At 35.6% G+C, this 18,454-nt stretch overlaps 1 long non-coding RNA gene across 1 annotated transcript in view; it reads right to left on the bottom strand.

The window, feature by feature from the left end:
* LOC308652004 overlaps positions 1 to 6,929 on the bottom strand; it is a 52,331-nt gene extending 45,402 nt beyond the window's left edge. Inside the window, exons 1-2 of the long non-coding RNA XR_014022706.1 lie at positions 6,838 to 6,929; positions 4,912 to 5,146 (exon numbers count right to left, since the gene is read on the bottom strand). This is a non-coding gene — a long non-coding RNA (uncharacterized lncRNA). The remainder of the gene's footprint in view (positions 1 to 4,911; positions 5,147 to 6,837) is intronic.
* Positions 6,930 to 18,454: the final 11,525 nt, after the last annotated feature.

Below are 18,454 nucleotides of genomic sequence, written 5' to 3'. Positions count from 1 at the left end.
AATGAAAGAGTCACCTATTGATGTGTTGGTCAGAATGTGTTCCCATTATTGTGATGCATTACTGCATTTCTTTCTTAGCCTCAAGCAAGCCTTTCTGAAGTCATCTCTGCTATTGCTCATTAGGTCTATCACAAATCTATTAAAAAACAAATCCTGGCAAGGGGAGTAGAATTTCCATGACATCTGAGACTCTTTGGAGTGAAGCAGATGCAGAGGATTCCTCACCAGAATAAGCTCTTTAGAGAGATGAAGGAAAATGTTCATGGATTTAAATGAAAGGCAGTGTATGATTAATATAGTAATTTCTAAACCTGACTATGATCAGAATGTTTTATAATTGTGTAATAAGTACAGGCTCCTTACTAGAAATTCTAGTTCAGTAAGTCTGGGGTGAGGTCAGAGATTTTATTTATTTTTTTTAATCCCCAGATGATTTTGATTTTGTATTTTAATGCCATTAATAGTAATATATTTATTTTTGTGAAGAAAGAAGACATGCGTGTCACTCAAGAGAAACTTTTAGATTGAAGGAGAGAAATATAAAAAGACATTCCAGGCTAGCATGCCAATGCTTTTTAGCACAGTGTTGCCTAAACATTACCAGCCACAAGTATTAAATATATAAATAATAAAGAACAATAGACAAATTTCCTGTGTAGGAGAATTCTGAATAATTTCAGTGGCTATTTCTCCCTCAAGAAAATGGAACATAGCTCAATACTCTTTCAGTGTGGGCAGAGTATGAAAAGGGGAAAGAATGAATTACCATGGAAGATGTCTGTCAAAATTCCAGGTGATCCATGCTGATAGGTCATGCAGACAGCAGGTACCCTGTGATGATGTGATGCAAATGGCATATTCCACCCTAAACTCCATAACCCAGAAAATACTGTATGAATCCAAATTGGGGAAAATTCTACAAAATGTCTAATCATTCCTCCCCAAAGCTGCTAAGCTTATCAAATACAAGGGAAGTCTGAGAAAGGGAAGTCAGAACATAGAGGAGTCTACAAAGAAATAAGTAATAAATATAATGTAGTATGGATTGAGTCCTGGAACAGAAAAAGAACCATATGTAAAAATTAAGCAAAAGTGAACAAAGTATGGTCTTGACTTAATAATAGTGTCTCAATATTAGTTTACTTTTTGTGACCAACCTTCTATACTAACATAAGATGTTAACAATAGGGGAAACTGGGTGTTTAAATCAGGTAAACATTTCTATTTCTTCAAACATTTATTTATTTATTTTTTGATAAAAACTTTCAGTCTTCTGGCTTTCTAAAATAAACAGCATATTATTGTTATCTGTGGTTATGCTATTGTGCAATAACACATGGGAAGTTCTTGCTCTTATCTCAATGTAACTTAACATCCATTGAGATCCCCACTTCTTAGAAGAGAGTCTGCTCAGGCTTATTCTCAGCCTCTGAGGCTTCCCACTTCCTTGGCACATGCCCCCTTCTCCCTTCTTCAAAGCTAGTGATTGTGAATTCAGTCACTGTCACACTTTAGATTTTTCCTATTTTTCTGTCCCATCTCTGACTCCAGCCAGGAAGCAATTTTTTTTTTTTAATTTTAAGGCCTTCAATGATTAGACTGATTTCAGGTAGATGATCCTGGAGAGTTTCCCTATCTCAATATCTATAATCTTAACCTTATTTGGAAAGTCACATAGCACATTGACTGATATTGGAAATTAGAAAAGGAACACATTTGGGGCCCAATATTTTACCTATCACATTTTTTAAATCAATGTATGTCCAGAGTCTACCCCTGAGTAATTAAATTATCACCTCTTGGAGTATTGCTTTTAAATCTTGATAATTCTAATTTTACATACAGGGTTAAGAACCTCCATTCTAAAAGCTACCCTTGGCATTAACAGTGCATCTAACCATTCCAGTGTTTTCTATTTTCCCCCTCTCTCTAGTTGTAAAAGCCAGGTCTGTAGCATAGTCTCCACACAGACAACATTCTAAATTCTCAGACAATATTCTGATTACTCAATGTGAGAATCTCTTTGGAAAAAAGCCAGTGAGAGAAATTATCTTTACAATTCTTATCTCTTAAAACTATAATCATCTTTGCTTGTATAAGGATAAAGGAAGACCCTAAATATAATATACTCATAATATAGTACTGTCTTCTAAATATTTGTATACACAGGAGTTAAAAGCTTCGACAATCCCAAACTCATTAAACCTCAGTCATCTTCTGGGAGAGAGCTGGTTAATTTCTCTTAGCTTCTTGTGCACAAATATAATAGAGATTCTGATATTTTGTTCGGAAGTACAGAGAACCAATGATATGGCTTTTTTTACAAACCCTTTTACCTTAGTGGTGCTCCTGTGACTGAGATTTGAAGCCATGATTTTTTTTCTCTCTCACAGAATCTTTTACAGGCGAAAGGAGCTATTTTTCTTTAGTATAACCTGTTGTTTCCAGATACAAGCCATTTTTAATTAAAGGGTGCAATTAAATGCAGTGAAGTCTTTTATCTAAAAATTCCCCCCACACACACCTTTCTTGGTTGATTTTTATAAAGAGTGAAGAAAGAAATTCTCTTTAATTTCAGATTTTAACGGCTCCTCACTTAGCCTTCAATTACTTGATTTAAAAAAATATTTATTTCTTTATTTTAATTAGGTATATATGAGGTAACAAGACAACAACAATAAAATCTCTGTAAGATCCTATATTCTATCAGAGAATCAGCCTGTTTGGATACTCTGACTCTTAAAGACTCTTTAAAAGAAAAACTATATCCTCTAAATAAGAATTAAAATGCAATAAAATATGAATGGATGATGACTAACACTTGGTTAGCATTTGCTATTTGTTATATGAATACATATTATCTCCGTTAACTTTTATAACAACCCGTAATATCATCATCATTATTGTGTTCTTTATTTTTATTTTTATTTATTTTTTATTGGTTGTTTAAAACATTACAAAGCTCTTGACATATCATATTTCATACATTTGATTCAAGTGGGTTATGAACTCCCATTTTTACCACATATACAGATTACAGAATCACATCGGTTACACATCCACGTTTTTTACATATTGCCATACTAGTGACTGTTGTATTCTGCTATCTTTCCTATCCTCTACTATCCCCCCTCCCCTCCCCTCCCATCTTCTCTCTCTACTCCATCTACTGTAATTCATTTCTCTCCCTTGATTTTTTCCCTTTCCCCTCACATCCTCTTATGTGTGATTTTGTATAACAATGAGGGTCTCCTTCCATTTCCATGCAATTTCCCTTCTCTCTCCCTTTCCCTCCCACCTCTCGTCCCTGTTTAATGTTAATCTTTTTCTCATGCTCTTCCTCCCTGCTCTGTTTTTAGTTGCTCTCCTTATATCAAAGAAGACATTTGGCATTTGTTTTTTTAGGGATTGGCTAGCTTCACTTAGCATAATCTGCTCTAATGCCATCCATTTCCCTGAAAATTCCATGATTTTGTCATTTTTTAGTGCTGAGTAATACTCCATTGTGTATAAATGCCACATTTTTTAAATCCATTCATCTATTGAAGGGCATCTAAGTTGGTTCCACAGTCTAGCTATTGTGAATTGTGCTGCTATGAACATCGATGTGGCAGTGTCCCTGTAGCATGCTCTTTTAAGGTCTTCAGGGAATAGTCCGAGAAGGACAATAGCTGGGTCAAATGGTGGTTCCATTCCCAGCTTTCCCAGGAATCTCCATAGTGCTTTCCAAATTGGCCGCACCAATTTGCAGTCTCACCAGCAATGTACAAGTGTACCCTTTTCCCCACATCCTCGCCAGCACTTGTTGTTGTTTGACTTCATAATGGCTGCCAATCTTAAAAGACCCAGAATAGCAAAAGCAATTCTAAGCAGGAAGTGTGAATCAGGAGGTATAGCGATGCCAGATTTCAAACTGTACTACAGAGCAATAGTAACAAAAACAGCATGGTACTGGTACCAAAACAGGCGGGTGGACCAATGGTACAGAATAGAAACCAATCCACAAAATTACAACTATCTTATATTCGATAAAGGGGCTAAAAGCATGCAATGGAGGAAGGATAGCATCTTCAACAAATGGTGCTGGAAAAACTGGAAATCCATATGCAACAAAATGAAACTGAATCCCTTTCTCTTACCATGCACAAAAGTTAACTCAAAATGGATCAAGGAGCTTGATATCAAATCAGAGACTCTGCGTCTGATAGAAGAAAAAGTTGGCTCCGATCTACATATTGTGGGGTCGGGCTCCAAATTCCTTAATAGGACACCCATAGCACAAGAGTTAATTACAAGGATCAACAAATGGGACTTACTTAAACTAAAAAATTTTTTCTCATCAAGAGAAACAATAAGAGAGGTAAATAGGGAGCCTACATCATGGGAACAAATCTTTACTTCTCACACTTCAGATAGAGCCCTAATATCCAGAATATACAAAGAACTCAAAAAATTAGACAATAAGATAACAAATAACCCAATCAACAAATGGGCCAAGGACCTGAACAGACACTTCTCAGAGGAGGACATACAATCAATCAACAAATACATGAAAAAATGCTCACCATCTCTAGCAGTCAGAGAAATGCAAATCAAAACCACCCTAAGATACCATCTCACTCCAGTAAGATTGGCAGCCATTATTGTGTTCTTATTCATCATCCAATCCTCCCATCTTTACCTTCACAATATGAAATCATCTGGCTGCATCTCACCACTTCACTAGTCCAAGTCATCACCTCTTTCCTATGTTACGGCACAAGCCTTTTTTTTTTTTTTATTACTGTTTTTGTAACCCTAAATTCTTCACAAAGATTAAGACTAATCCTTTGAGAGATTGAATTAATGTTAACCTGCTCAAAATATTTTGATGACTTCACATCATTCTAGTACAGCATGTAAGGCTCTTACCTTGGTGTTATAGGCAAAGTATGAAGATGACTCTCAAGAAACTCATCACGGATGACTTGCTTCATCTTGATGTCTCACAGTGGTTTGAAAAAGGGTCCCTGCTTTGGCTTGGATATGGAATGTCCCCCAAAGGCTCATGTGTTGAAAGCTTGATCTCCAATGCAACAATGTCCAGACATGAAACTCCAAGGGAGTAACAGGATCATGAGGGCTCCAACCTCATCAGTGGGTTAATCTATCGGGGAATTAATAATTTGATGCATTATTGAGATGAAACAAATTTTACAGAGAATTAAGTAATTAAGGATTACAGGTTAAGTAACTTGTCCAAAGTCAATTTTCTGGGTTAGGATTTTAGCAAATCTACTCTCTGACTTGAAAGCCTATTTTTTCAACTATAAAATTCAAGAACTCAAGAAATAAGAGTGGGGTATTATATATAATGTACCACAATACATTAATCTTTTTGGAATTTTATTATTACTTGGTAATCATTATTAATTTCACTAAAAATGTCCGCAGATTTCTTGTTACCCTGAATTCTTTATTTTACAGATAAAGAAAAAAGAAAATCCAGGACTCATCTTATAATCTTATATTATAATTGGTATTATATTAAATGACATTATCATTATAATATTACATTGTTTTATCTCTATTATATTATCTAATATTATATTGTTTGATACAGGAATGTTGGAAGTGAGAGAGATATCTGACTTAAGCACAGTTTTAGCTTCAAAACAAAATAATCAGGGGCTGGGGATGTGGCTCAAGCGGTAGCACACTCACCTGGCATGCGTGCGGCCCGGGTTCGATCCTCAGCACCACATACCAACAAAGATGTTGTGTCCGCCGAGAACTAAAGAAAATAAATATTTTTAAAAAATTCTCTCTCTCTCTCTCTCTTTCTCTATAAAAAAACCAAAATAATCACAAAAACTTAATATTTTTGCTCAATGGTACAATGACACAAGAATCATGTAGGTTAGTTCCAGAGTGAGGGAGCTGGGGATTGGGAGAAAAGTGCCTCCAATATGACTATACCACATTCTCGAGATTGTGTGGTTTCACTTTGCTTTTTTGGGGGGAATAACTTAAAAGCAAAATTACATTCTACTGGCCTTTTCAGATACAAAATAGTTCTATCACACCAAATAAAGCAATACAACTACAAATGAAAGTAATATTTATTTGCAATATTGATTAAAATAAGAGACTTTCTCCAGCTACAAGAATGCCACTCACTGCCTATAGAATATGTTTCAAAATTCCTTTATTGTGAAAAAGTTGAAAGCTCTCAGTCCTTTTTTGTGATCATATTAGAATATCTGAGGCCTGGTATTATATACAGAAAAAAGGTTTATGCAACTCACAGTTCTAAAGATTCAAGATCAGGGTGCTATCATCTGCTTGTTTCTGGTGAGGACTTCATGGAAAATGGCTTCATAATGGTGTGTGTGTGTGAGAGAGAGAGAGAGAGAGAGAGATATTACATGATGAGACATGAAGCAAGAAAGATGTGAAAAGCCAAGTTTGCTTATAATGCCTCAAATAGATGCAGTCCCTTGAAATAAGCACTAATCTTCATTAATCTTCCGAGGGCAGTGCCCAACATTCCACTAGGTTCCATCTCTTTAGGGTCTATCATTTCAAATCCACCACACTAGGGACTAAGTTTTCTTCATAGGAAATCTTGGGATCACTGGTTAGTTCCTATCAAACCATAACAGACTCCGTCCTCATATGAAGTTACTGGGAAACATGTGGGGCTCAACAGAAATCTACAAATCTGTCAAACAAATCAGGGCACTTTTGGTTTTAGAGTCACATAGGGTAGCTACTGAATATATATTTTTTTCAAATCCTAAGATGTGATTTAAAAAAACAAACAAACAAATCCGCTGTCTCTGCATGGTGGCTTACATGAAAGTAGATCTGCTGGAGATTTGTCAGAACCATGGATACACTGCATCGGATGAGGGACGAGTGGTTTTTGCTGTTAATTGCCTTGACGCTGGTTAAAAAAAAAAAAAAAAAAGTAGAAAACTAATAAGCATAAGAAGAGCAGGTGTACAGAACAGATCATCTTTCTTTTATTGACCAGAAGATGTCATAAAGTAGGTACCCACATTAGGGAGTGTATCAGACCCTGTTTGATTTGGCTGCCTTTTGGATAAGACCATACTTAGTTGTAAATTGTCAATAAATATTACTAATTTATTTTTGTATTTGTTTTAAGAACATGGCATTCTGTAGGCATTATTTTCATGTATTCTTTATTATGAATATATTGCTATGGTCCACATTTTGAGAAAAAAATAAACGTGAGGCAGAGAGAATTTCAGAAAACCATACAGCATCACATGGCTATTGATAACCAGAGCCATGGTTAGTTCCAAGCCAGGCATCAGAACTTTACATCTTTTATTACATTTCACTGCTTCAAGCAATGACAGCAAAGAATAGAGATACTAGATGCATTGCTTCCTGTTTATTTTCAGCACACTGCTTGATGTTATTTATCCACACTGAATATGCAGGTAGTCTCTGGGTGCCTGCATGTGAAAGAAGTGTCCCCAGTCTGAAACGGAGAGCATCAGTACAATAAGGTGGCCTTGTATTTGCAGTCCTCCTGTAGTTATACCAATTCATAACTGCCTCAGAAGGGCAATTCCTCAAGCATTTCCTGCCTCATTATGGAGGAATATATGGCCCACACACACATCTGAACTCGACCTTCACTACACTTACTTAGAAAGTTAATGGACAATTCCCTCAGGTTTCTTTATAGGAATATAAATATAAATAACCATGCAAGCATAAATCTCAAAACTGAAAACTGGACAGAGGATCTCTTCCCAACAAAAATATACTGTCTAAATCTGATCAGGTATTTCAAGGACCTGAAACTCATCACTCAAGAATAAAAAAATAATAATCATGGTTTATACTTGATCTGCTTCCTATACTAGAGAGGAAAACTATCATATAGAGAGATTAAGGGGATCTTAAACATGACTTAATCATTTATTTGGAGAAATCACTCAATATGTTTTTTTAAATGAATTAAATAATTTAAATTCATAAGAATTCAAAATATTTTTTTTTCTTGAAGATGGCATGTTTTATTTGTTTACTCTAATTTTGAAATTACATTGAAGGCAGGTCCAAAAGTTTTGTTGAACAAATTTACTGAATCTACTATAATATTTTTTGTACATGGTGTTCACTCAATATTGATAGTAAACTATGATAGAAGGAATTTTCAGATAAATGTTTCATCATTATTATGAGATTTCTCTTCATTTTGAAAATTCAATGAAGTAGCTAATTTTTCCTATCATTAGAAAATTTCTATAGTTCATAAATGTTTATTGTATTTCTATAATTTTCAATGTAAAACTTTGATAATGTGGTGACATTAATTATAGAAGGAGATGCTCTCCAATTTTAGAATCCTTTCATTGGTTTCTTGGTCAGAGTAAAGGATTATTATTTAGAAAAGCCCAAATGAAAGCATTGAAAACCTCCCCCCAGTTTTTGGCCTTCCTGTGGTAGTATTTGGCAAGGATAAAGTGGTTCCCAGGTGCTTATCAGAACACTAATTAAGATGTTGTTGTGATAATTTTTTTGGATGTGATTAACCATTTAAACCAGTAGATTTTGAATAAAGATTATCCTCCATATGTAGATAAACCTCATCATACAATTGAAAGCCTTTAGGTAAAAAAGATGTGTATCCTGGAAGAGGAAGAAAGTACCTTCCATTGTGCCTTTGGGCTCAAGACTGCAACATCAACTCTTAATTGGAATTTCCCAGTCTACCTTATGAGTTTGGAGCCTACCAGTGCTGGGCTGCCATTGCATGAGCCAGTTAATTCTTTTATATAAATTTCTATCTCTCTATATTCTGTAAGTTGTGTTTCTCTGTGGAACCCTATGACAACTTTCAATTCTTACAAAATAGAAATGAAAAACAATCCTGCACTACTTCTTCTCTCTACCTCTTTTGGTTCTGAAAGTTTTATCCATCACACTACCAGAACCTCCGACCACAGGTGTGGGTCTGTCACCTAGTTGAGACAGTCCTGCTTTCTTTCCAGAGAATCTAATGCTTGAGTTTCAAGACCCATATAATGGAAACAGTCATTTTCCAATAGCAACTACCTATAATGATCTTTTTTTTTTTCAACTGAGATCCTGGAAATACTTATCTTTCCTTTCTGACACAAGTTGTTTAGCTTTCCTTTTTTCATTCTGTGAGATATCCAAGATTTTATATGGAATTAAATCCTTCTGTTTTCACTTTTATTTCAGTTAACAAGAATTCAGCATCTACAGATTGCAAATAAACCCCCTAATTTATGTGAAAATTGATGTGAGGATGCTAGAAAGTGAGGCTGTCAGAATCAAACTGTTCTGGGTTTCATCTTACTGACATCAGGACTCTAAGCACGTATTATTCTTTTACTGCTGCCTAAGAAATGATCGCAAGTTAACTAATCACTATAGGAGAATTAAAAGAGCACCTAGATGTCATTTCATAGCTCTGAATGTTATTTGTCTAGGTACTCCTTTTCTTAGGGTCTCCCCAGGGTGAAATAAAGGTGTACTCTGGGGCTTTGATTCCTAGCTGAAGCTCAAGGTCTTCTTCCAGATTTGGTGGTTATAGGCAGAATTTCATTTTGTACAGTTGTATTACTGAAGACCCTGTTTTTTCAGAATGCTGGCTTGGGATTGGCTGCTCATTTCTGAAAAGTGCCTCCTAGGTGCCCTGGTATGTGTGCCTCCTTTAGTTCTTAAACTTTCAATCTCTCTACCTTCAGGAAGTGGCCAGCTCTTTCAAAGGCTCACTGAGTACATCAAGTCCCTGAAAATAACCTTCCATTTGATTAGCTTGAAATCAACTAATTGGTAACCTGATCACAGGCATGATTTGCCAACCTTATTCACAGGTTCTGTTTATACTAAAGGGGGGAAGAATTAGGTACAGAGGGAGAATGAGGTGTGTTCTAACAACAGAGGATTCTTAGGGGCCTTATTAGGATTCTGTCTGCCACAAGCAAATTTCTCTAGGTTTTGCTTTCCTTTGCAAAATGAGAAATATGATTCTGATTTTTATGGTGTTCTCAAGATTAAATTAAAAATGTATGCAAGTTTGTTAAAGAACTCAGTTCATAGTAAGCTCTTGCTAAACAGGAACATCATTATTAATCAACAGTGTTGTGTTTAAAAACATGTTTGCATTATGCACTGTAATTTCTCTATACTATTAAAAGTTTCAATGAGTCTTAGGAAAGTAAATAAAAAGACATTTCATATATCACAGTCTCATGAAGATTTCCTTCTTGTATATTAAAACTTCAGCTAATCTGTTAAATGTATGATTAGGTCACCTGTCCAGCATTTTAAAAACATATAAGTATGACTTGTTCCTTACTCTCATTTCTTAACACCTTGGTTGTTAGGTTATAATAAGTCTTAATATAATTAAAAAATCAGTGAATATTTTTTCTTATATGAAACAAAGGTTCTTTTTCTGAAATGCTTTGTTTAATATAAATGTCATACTCCTCTATATATGGAATTTATGCTAAGAATCTTTTAAAACTAAATTATTCTACAACTTTCCTCAATGCCTATCAACTTCTTTCCTGCTGATTTTTTCAAGTTGCACTGATTTCTCCCTTCATTGTCAAGTCCATCATCTTTGAATGTTTTGTATTCCCGTTGCTAAGGAAAAAGTTGCTTCATTATGCAGGGTGTCCATGAACCGGCTTTGCTAATCAGTCAGAAATACATATTCTTAAGGGATTATTTTCTGGAGAGAAACATTTTCTTTTTACAACGGGCAACGATTGATGTGATGACAGTAATTCTGTTTTTGCCACTAAGCCATAGTACAGTGAGCTATAAAATACTGGATGTTAGCTTTTGCAAAGAAAGCCAATGACTCCACTGCTCCATTAAGATCCAATCATTTGCACAGGATTTATTCTTTTTGAATTTTCTACATAATGACTATTTTGATAGATTCTTTCATCCAAGCATTTAAATTGATTCAATACAAAGAAATAAAATAAGCCTTGCCTTTTCTTTGGCAATATGAATGTAGTCTTAGGAATATTTCCTTTGAAAAGTTTTTCTTTTCAAACATAAGGATTCTCTATATCACAGAATTAGCAGTGGATGAACACTTTCCCCAGAGGTGGAGGTGTTATCCATTTCACCCATGGTAGGAGGGTCACAGGGGGAACTAGCCTGGATTGTACAGAACGTCATCTGGGACTGTTCCTGATTCCATGTAAACATGTCAAATTGCTTAGCCTTTAGGAGAACTGTTTACCTACCCCCAAAAGAAAACAGCAACAAATTTATGTAAAGTACAATATTGAAATATCTTTGGAAATAAATTCCACTTGCCTATATTCATATTATAGACATAATATGACAGTAACACTTGGGCCAGAGGAGGAAATAATTCCATGATTCTTCTGGGTTTTTCCTTTACAAGGAAAATAAGAAAATAAATGATTTGATTAAATGTGAGAAGATAGTGATTTAAATGGTTGTACAAATGCCTCTAAGTCTATTTCGTGCTAGAGGATGCTATAAAATTAGAAGCTCATTTGCTAGGAGTTGTTTTGTGAGTTTTTACTTATGAAATAGGCTGCGGGTTCTATGTTTCTGTGAAGCTTGATCACTGGGCCTCAATTTTGTCACTGGGATTTTAAATTCTTTTGTGACTAAAGCACCAAAATATTCCAGAATTTCTAGTTTTGCTGAGTACAGAGCTGAAACATGCAATTTTAGAATACTAGGAATTATGAACTAAGTAGATATTAGGTGACATGTTTATGTTTGCAAAGCACTAGAGTTGTAGGGATAGAAGGTACTTAATGCTTCATTTTCCTTCTGCCCTAAAAACAAGCAAGATCACTTAACTGAAATTTGCTTGAAACAATTATTTCAAAAGCCTTATTAAACATAGAGATTCTATTTGAAATGATTTCTTTAAAAGAACATCTTACTGTCCATAGGAATGCACTGTACTTATCAGATGACCTTAGATGCATATTGAATTAAAGAAAAATTAAATATAGATAAATGATTTAGAATTCAAGTGAGAGAAGCTAAAGCACTTCTGGATGATAAAACAAGTAAATGCTTCCCACCCTGAGAAAAAGTTATAAGTTCCGGTGGTTTATTTGGGTAGTGATCTCCTTGAGCAGCAAATGGAGAACAGCAATTTAAGACAGGGAAAGGAAGCAATCCAAAGCACAAGTCAAGCACCTGGGGCTCAGTACTTTGGAGAACTCTAGATACTATGTTTATACATGAGGGAAGAAGATGCTGAGGTATTTGTCTATCAGCTGCATTCCATATTAGCTGCTCTGAGAGACATGAAGTTCCTGGCATTTGCAGATAGTCCTGCATATGGGTCTCATAGTTGCATAGGTTCTCGTGCCAGAGGAAGCCCTTGAGAGTGATGGCTCACGGGTAGTTGCAATGGGGAGCCCACCGACAAGATCTTCACATTTGTTCAGGTTTTCACCTAATGATATCTGTCTATGATTGGGCCTTTGTGTAGGTGTTGTTAATTAAAGCAGAATGAAATTGTTGGAGATTCTTTTAGGACAAAATCCCCAGCTGATTTATCAAAACCTCCTCCTATGACTTAGTAACATTATTTGTTAAATAAACATTGATTGATTTGTCTTCTAGGTGAAAATCATTCTGCTGTTACTGAAGAGATATAGATAAATAAGTGTCTAAGCTTTCAAACAGAGGAATCATATTTGTAAGCGTACAGTTGCTAAAGAAGTATTAAGGGTCCATATAATATTAGGTTTCAGGACCTGTTGGAGATGTTTCTTTTCTTTTTTTCTTTCTTTTGTGGTTCTAGTGATCAACCCAGGGCTTTACATAGTACTCTACCACTGAGCTACATACCCAACTCTTTTAACATTTTATTTTGAGATTTGGTCTTGCTAAGTTGCTCTTTGAGTCTGATGACTTCTTTAATTTTCTTTGTCCTTTTGGAAGGAAGGTGTTCTTTCCAAAGCATTGCCATTTCAAGTGGCATTTTATAGGAAACCAACTGTAATATCAATTTATCTCTCATAAGGAATAAAGCATTAAAATAGGCATTGCTATATCTTAAAAGCAGTGTGATTGTCAATAATTTTTGGAGAAAGTACTTTCAGTATAAAAAGAGCTCATTTGTTTTATGCTATTGAGATATTATTCTGTTCCTTTAGACTTACTGTATAGATGTAATTATTGTCAGTTTAATAGAGGAAATAAACACATTTAAAGAGGTTGAGGTAATATACTATATTTAGTCTTTGGCATTTTTTTAAAAGAAATTTAACTTGAAGTTAAAAATTTTGTACTTATAACTTTTTATCTTTCTGAAAATGAGAAAGTGATATGTTCACTTTTGGTCACCTGATTGGGGAAGACATTTAAGGCCTGCTTACTGCATAGATCATCATATGGTACTATAGAAGACAAATTCAGTGAGATAGGAAGTTTTTTCATTCATCTATGTGTTAACTTCTTGGGACAGCTAAAGCATAATGGCTTTGGGAACAAGCATGTCTCATCTATTGATAGCACAATGCAAAGCCTGCATTTCCGTGAAGTCAAGCAAGTCAGCTGGCCATGTGATCACTGGCCTGATAGTGAGGGCCTGAGACAATAAGGACTGACATAGAGAACCAAATGCAATGCCCAAGTCTGAGAGACTAACAAAGTAATTTTTAGTGTAGACTGATTCCACCACATGGAAGTCACAGCAGAGGGTGTTTGTTTTTTGTTTTAGGATGTATTTTGTCCTCTACTTAAGAAAGTTCTAACCTCAAAAATGATGGCAATAGTTAAATTCCAGTTTTGACATGTTACCAAAGTCTCTTCCTACTTACTTATCTGTCCACTAAATTGTCACCTTTCACTCCACCATCTAAAGGCTTACGCTAGTCAACTAACTAAAGCCAATTTTAGGTAACGCAAAGACTAACAAGGAATCCATCAATATCTGGATTGAAAAAAATCTTATGGTATATTTATATATTCTCTGTTATTTCTTAAAAAGCCAGTAAAAGGCTATTCCTTTATACTTCCTAGATATTATATGTTTTCCAAAGTTAACAAATGGCATTAAAGGAAAGAAAAAGACTGAAGTGAGATCCAATGAATTTTCTTTCCATGAAAAGTTTGAAATGTAATAAAATTAAAATTTGATTTTTATGTATTCAATTGTTTCAATTTTTAAAGTGAAATTTCTGTATATTTTTAAAAACCTCAACAATTTTCTAAAACACAATGAACAGGTTTTATATCATATTGCTTTTTATTTGCGATTTCTTCTGATGTATTGCCATAGCAACATTGCATTTCTCATATAGAATAATTTCTTCTGAGCAAACAAATTATACCAAATGCTTCCTTCCTAAGTAATGAAACACAAATTCTTGGTACTGCTTTTGAAAATCTGAGAGAATTTAGAAACAAATGTTATTCATTCATTCCCATGTTCCAGAGAGAAAATTTATGAGTATGAATAAAACCAATTGTTACTTTTAGAAAATGGTTAACAGCTGAACAAACATTTCTATATGTGAAATATATTTCTAAACATTTAATTAAATATACCTTAAAAGTTTGTAACTTCTTGAAGATGGAGTCAGAGTTAAATATCATATAATTTCTCAAGTTTTGAATATAGAGGTATAGTAAATTATTAGCTGATACTTTTAATTTCAACATTTTATCTTACTACATTTAACTTAATCTAATAATGTTTCTGTAAAATATCCAATATATTGTTATACACAAACTATTTTTTAACATTTTCTATTAAAATAACATTTAACATGAAGTTAGTGGTAAGAAGGGGGAAGTGAATGTGTAACTTCAAGACTGTTAAATTTAGGATATAGAAAACATAATCTCAGGGGCTGGGGTTGTGGCTCAGCGGTAGAGCACTTCCTCGTCTAGCACAGGAGAGGTGCTGGGTTCGATCCACAGCACCACATAAAAAATAAATTTAAGGGATTCCAACATGGTGGCGGGCGCAGAGATATCAAGTCTCTGACCTCTTCAGCTGTGCAGACATAGGGAGTCATAAACAATCTAAATTCTGTTTGCTCAGGATCACTAGGCAATGCTGAGCTGACGTGGATCTGGGGCGAACAGTCTGGGCCTCTCAGAACACACACTGAGCCCGGATCGGCTGAATTCAAGCTCCCGTTCGCCTGCTTCCCGCAGACAAACAGCTGTGACTCAGCATTAATCCACCCGGCTGAAACAACTGTCAGCCCTTCTGATCCTACGGAGGTAAATGCCAACGGAGCCTTCATAGGTAGTGGCCACAGGTTTGAAACGGGGCTTGGGAGAGACAGTAAGGACCCACCCGTTGCATTGGTCACCCGGCAAAGGGAAATGAACTGTCGCCATTTGCAAGAGATACCACCATGGCAGAGAACTGACGTCACCAGACTTCGGCGGAGGAGATAACTTCATTGAAACCTGCAGCTACAGGTGTATAATTCCCTAGCCTTCCCTCTCCACACATCGGGGAAACCTTAAGGGGCCTTCCCAGCTCTCCTGTAAGGGCCCCTTCCAGCTCTCCCGTGAGCGCAATAGCCAGACTGAGGGAATCAGACGTGGTGCGGGACCGTGGCTCGGAACTCTCGGGTACTGCTCTCACCAGTGCTGACAACTGAGGTCTCTTGTACCAGTTACTGGGGGTGTGGCTACCAGAGGGCAAGTAAAATTCGCTGAGGATTCTCAGCCCCAAGCTCTACAAACTTAGGGTCTTAGGGAATGGCAAACAGGGAGAGTGTGCCCAGTCGTTCATGAAAACAGGGCTCCTGGGAGCAGCAGACCTGGCGTGTAGCCAGTATTGTGGTGAGCGGCACCAGTGAGAGGGGCCTGGCTAGAGGAAAAGTGGGGAAGTGAATAGACACAAGAGGAGGCCCTAGGCACCCAGGATTGGAGACTCGCCCAGTCTGGGAGGAGTTGCTGCACAGTGATTGCTTCCCGCGTATTCACAGGAGAAACTTGGCCTGGTGGGAACAGCGCCACCTACTGGAAGAGAAGTTAATCAAACTCTAAGACTGCATTTATTAGTTTTTTTTTTTCTTTTCTCTTTTTTTTTTTTTGATTTGGGTTTTTCTTTCATTTTCATTTTTCTTTCTTGTTGTTTTTTAAAAAAAAATTTTTACAATTTTTTTTAAATTTTTTTTCTTCTAATTTTAATTTTAATTTTTTTTTATTATTTTGTTTTTGTTTTAATTTTTTTCTTTTTATTTCCTATTTTTTTTCTTCTTTTCTCTTTTCAATTCTCTTATCCCCCCTTCCTTGAATTCTACCTGCTTACTCTCATTCTCGTTAGTGACTTCTTCCCTTCCCTTCTAATACCTTTCCTCCCAAGCATCAAATAAATTTATAGGAGTAAACAGTAACTCAGCAGTCAAACAGAACAAGAAGTAACATGAGCAGCTTCGAAAAGCAAGGAAGAAAAGGAGTACAAACAATGCAGGACAGCCTAAATATTCAGGAGGAACTAGAGTCATCAGAAAAATGGTCATATAAAGAACTTAAGGAACACCTTAGACAGGTGGAATGGAACCTTAAAGAGGATACAAGACAGCAAATTCAAGCAGTGAAAGAACACATTGAGAATGAATTACATAAACAGATAAAAGAAGAAGTTAAGCATCTTTATCAGGAGATAGAGATTATAAAAAATAATCAAACAATAATTCTAGAAATGAGGGATATGATAAACCAAATTAAAAACTCAATTGAGAGTATCACTAACAGAGTGGAGCAAGTAGAAGCCAGAACGTCAGATAATGAAGACAAAATATATCATCTTGAAAACAGTCTAGCCAACTCAGAAAGGCTGGTAAAAAATCACGAGAAAAACATCCAAGAGTTATGGGATAACATAAAAAAACCAAACTTACGAGTCATCGGGATAGAAGAAGGTACAGAGAATCAAACCAAGGGAATGAGTAACCTGCTGAATGAAATAATTACAGAAAACTCTCCAGAAATAAAAAAGGAAACAGATATACAAATTGAAGATGCATACAGGACACCGAGCACACAAAATCACAGTAGACCAACGCCAAGACACATTGTTATGAAGATATCCAATATACAGAACAAAGAGAAAATATTAAAAGCTACAAGAGAAAGGAGACAGATTACATTCAGGGGTAAACCAATAAGGTTAACAACGGATTTTTCATCACAGATGCTGAAAGCGAGAAGATCCTGGAACAACGAATTTCAAACACTGAAAGACAATGGATGCCAACCAAGAATTCTGTACCCAGCAAAATTAAGCTTCAGGTATGACAACGAAATAAAAATCTTTCATGATAAACAAAAGTTAAAAGAATTTGCAGCCAGAAAACCAGCATTGCAAAGCATTTTGAGCAAAACACTACACGAAGAAGAAATGAAAAACAACAACCAAAACCATCAGTGGGAAGTGCCTTGGTAAAGACAGAGGGCGAGGGGAAAGATAATCATGGAAAAACAAACTAAATTTTTTTAAAAAAGGATAAATAATCAAACATGGCTGGAAGTACAAACCATATATCAATAGTAACTCTGAATGTTAATGGCTTAAACTCTCCAATAAAGCGACATAGGCTGGTATCATGGATTAAAAAACAAATCCAACAATATGCTGCCTCCAGGAGACACATCTGATTGGAAAAGACATACACAGGCTGAAGGTGAAAGGATGGGAAAAAATATACCACGCACACAGTCCTCGCAAGCAAGCAGGGGTGGCCATCCTCATATTGAATAAAATCGACTTCAAGACTAGGTTAATCAAAAGGGACAAGGAAGGACATTATATACTGTTAAAAGGAACCATTCACCAACAAGACATAACAATTATCGATATTTATGCACCAAATAATGGTGCTGCGACATTCATAAAACAAATTCTCCTCAAGTTCAAGAATCAAATAGACCACAACACAATAATTATGGGTGACTTCAACACACCTCTCTCACCATTGGACAGATCCTCCAAACAAAAGTTGAATAAAGAAACTATAGAACTCAATACCACAATCAATAACCTAGACTTAACTGACATATATAGAATATATCAACCATCATCAAATGGATATACTTTTTTCTCAGCAGCACATGGATCCTTCTCAAAAATAGACCATATATTATGCCATAGGGCAACCCTCAGTAAATATAAAGGGGTGGAGAAAATACCATGCATTTTATCTGATCATAATGGAATGAAACTGGAAATCAATGATAAAAGATGGAAGGAAAAATCCTACATCACATGGAAAATGAACAATATGTTACTGAATGATCAATGGGTTACAGAAGACATAAAGGAGGAAATCAAAAAAATCTTAGAGATAAATGAAAACACAGACACAACATATCGGAATCTATGGGACACAATGAAAGCAGTTTTAAGAGGGAAATTCATTGCCTGGTGGTCATTCCTCAAAAAAAGAAAAAATAAATAAATGAG

The sequence above is a fragment of the Spermophilus citellus genome (genome assembly GCF_964194105.1).
Source record: "Spermophilus citellus genome assembly, chromosome: 1".
In the NCBI taxonomy this organism is placed as follows: Eukaryota; Metazoa; Chordata; class Mammalia; order Rodentia; family Sciuridae; genus Spermophilus; species Spermophilus citellus.
The sequence above is the reverse complement of the archived record's forward strand: the minus strand, read 5'-3'. Positions and strand labels throughout refer to the sequence as shown.